This window comes from Branchiostoma floridae, chromosome 18 (assembly GCF_000003815.2).
Source record: "Branchiostoma floridae strain S238N-H82 chromosome 18, Bfl_VNyyK, whole genome shotgun sequence".
NCBI classification, from domain to species: domain Eukaryota; kingdom Metazoa; phylum Chordata; class Leptocardii; order Amphioxiformes; family Branchiostomatidae; genus Branchiostoma; species Branchiostoma floridae.
In genome coordinates, this window is record NC_049996.1 from 4210365 (window position 1) to 4213331 (window position 2967).

The window sequence follows — 2967 nt, forward strand, 5'->3', positions numbered from 1 at the left end:
CCCTGTGAAAGAAATCGGAAAGCTGGCCAGTATTACAATAGTCGGCACCAGTATCAAGGTGTATGTATGATCTCTTAACGCCCCAACAGAGCAGTCTTGGTAAATTGCGTGTACTTGTTACCCACCGGCATGGGCCCGTAAAAGGGCCCGTTGAGTGTGATGCGCCTCTTCGGTGGGGAGGGGGGCAGCATGTGCCTCTCAAGACTTGGTCTCTTTTTCTGCTTCAGGTGGCCGCTTCTGTTCCTTTGGCTTCCTCAGCCCTCTCTCGGTTGCTGTCCGGTTTAACAGCCAGTAAAAACACTCTAAACGCTCTCTGTGGTAGTACAAACTTCGTTACACGGTACCAGAGAAACACGAGCGAAAATTCATGCGACCGCCATCTTGGGCGATTCCATTCCATTCCCATACAATAAAGGTCTTCATTTCATTCATTCATGCATTCTATCATTCATTCATTCATTCATTTAATCATTCATGCAGTATTCCATGATACTGTGTAAAGTAAGATACAAATGTTGTATTCAGGACATTTTCCGTGCAAATTTTCTAGTCCTGTATTTTTTAAATCCCTAAACAAGAACATTGAACTGGTGTCACCTAAAAGAGAGTACACCAATCCTTACTGAACTATATGCATTGGAAATTGATAGCGGACACATAGAACACAGACAAGCAGTATCAAATGCATACTTTATTTTGCAAAGAGAACATGCAAGACACAGTATCAAAATGATAAAGATTTTTGATTATTGGTATGGATCATCATTAAATTGTACAGTTTTACAAGAATGATTAAACTTGATGCACACTACAAAGTAATCTAATGTCGTCTATTAATAACGTAGCTCACTGTAATTTTGGTACTTGGTAACAACAATGAATAGTTGGCTAGATATATGAATTATGAAGTGATTTAGTGATCTAATTTTTGTCTACAATATAATAACATTGAAATTAATAGATCATCCAGCTTACCATACAAGGAACATCGCATGTTGTACATTTAAGTGCTGTAAATTCAGGCTAGAAGTATAATATAGCATACTATTAGACAAATATGATTACAATAATATGATGTAGTATGATACAACATAGTAACATAATATAATAAGATATTACGACATTACAGGCTAGTATCGAAGTTTCTTTTTTGTTTTCTTGCATATTATCATCACTATCATTATTATTATCATCACCATTACCATTGTTATATCCAATGATGGAAAGGAGCAATGGGCCTAAGCACATAGGCAGGCAGGCATTATCATCAGGTGGAAACTAGTATTACAGTATCCCACATAATGAAAAGAAATTTTATGTCAAAATAACGGAAGAAGATATCACCTCAGCTACAGTCCGACATCTTTAAGTTTTAAGGAACTGCAAACCTAAAGTATTTACTAAGCCAAGGTCCTAAAACAAACATTAGGAATATGTTGCAAGAAGTTAAGGTCAGTTTAAGAAAGAATAGATCTAAATTCTATAAACCTGAAGAAAAATTTAATCAGTGACTCACTGTCTGTATATTTGCTTGAAGAATGTATGTTGTATGAGATACATTGTACAGTTCTGTAGTAGAGACTGTCACATTTTCACATAAGTTTTATGATATGACAGTCAAGTCTTGGCACTCAGACTAAAGAGCTTGGCATGCAAAAATCAAGGAAAGAGTAGCCTAGGGGATTAGATGATCCCACATTTTTTCCTCAGAGGAGAATGCAGACATTTCACAATACCATTGATTCACTTCGTCACTTATTCCAGTTAGTAGCAGATGGACTATTTCAAAAGTCAAGATGTGCTTCTACAATGTACATAAAAGCAAGTAAGGAGCAAGAAAACAGATCAGGTCAAATGGGACAAAATATCATTAACATATCATATTAGTTGAGGACCTAGACTGACCGTAGCCTGGAATCCAGCCGTGTTGTGCTTTGGTCGCTCTGCTTCCTTGCGAACACGTCTGGCATTCGTTAGCATTGGAACGATCGGTCCTTACGTCACTAATGCGGGAAAGATAGAAGTAGTGTTCCGTTTGATTACGAACTGTAAACATGATTCTGTGTGTTCGATTTCCACCTTGGTGGTGCTTTGCGAAGGGGGCTTGGAGCCAACAGCCAATCAGAAATCGCGCACATAAAGTGTGCGAATATTCAAATGCCGATCGTTCCAATGCTAACGAATGCCAGACGTACTGGCAGGAGCAGAGCGACCAACGCACAGTACGGCTGGATTCCAGGCTAGACTGACCGCACAACTGGTGGGTAATGGATTTTACTAAGAACTACGAGGGGCATTCAATAAGTAATCCACCTGACCCATTTCCCATAGCAGGAGATTAATGAAACTTGACACAGTTATTAGTCTTACTCTTCATAGGAACCACCCAGAGTTTTGCATTTCTCCCATCATTTGATGTAGCTCTGGACACCGTTCTTGTAGGACATCCCAGGTTGGTCCTCCGACAGATGCCTCATTAATGGCAGAAGAGGGACGACCAGGTCTGGGAGCTGTTTCCACAGACTTCCGGCCTTGTTTGAATTCAGGATGCCAGCGTTTTACAAGGCCATATGATGGGGCATCATCACCATAAGTTTTTTTCATTTCATCAAAAGTCCCCTTTGGTGTGCGTCCTTTCAAATACAAAAACCGGATCACTGCGCGACACTCAACTTGCTCCATTTCACACCTGGTCCATTTCACACCTGACTCAGTTCAAACACCAGTAAATCAGTAACCGCAATTAGTTCAGAGCTGTTTTTTGCAACATAACCCATAGAGATATGACTCATTACACATGCAAAATTTTATTTAGATCAGACAACTGGAAGTGGGTCAGGTGGATTACTTATTGAATGCCCCTCGTATGTCCCAAAACCATGCAAACAGAAGAAGGAAACATTAAAAGGATTGCATCTATACTGGTTTTAGTTTATTACAAACTAATTTTTGGTTGTAAAAAGTGGA

The 2967-nt window shown here is 39.4% G+C and overlaps 1 long non-coding RNA gene across 1 annotated transcript in view; it reads right to left on the bottom strand.

Moving 5' to 3' along the window:
- Positions 1-1275: 1275 nt before the first annotated feature.
- LOC118405327 overlaps positions 1276-2967 on the bottom strand; it is a 21436-nt gene continuing 19744 nt past the window's right edge. Inside the window, exon 3 of the long non-coding RNA XR_004829886.1 lies at positions 1276-2245. This is a non-coding gene — a long non-coding RNA (uncharacterized LOC118405327). The remainder of the gene's footprint in view (positions 2246-2967) is intronic.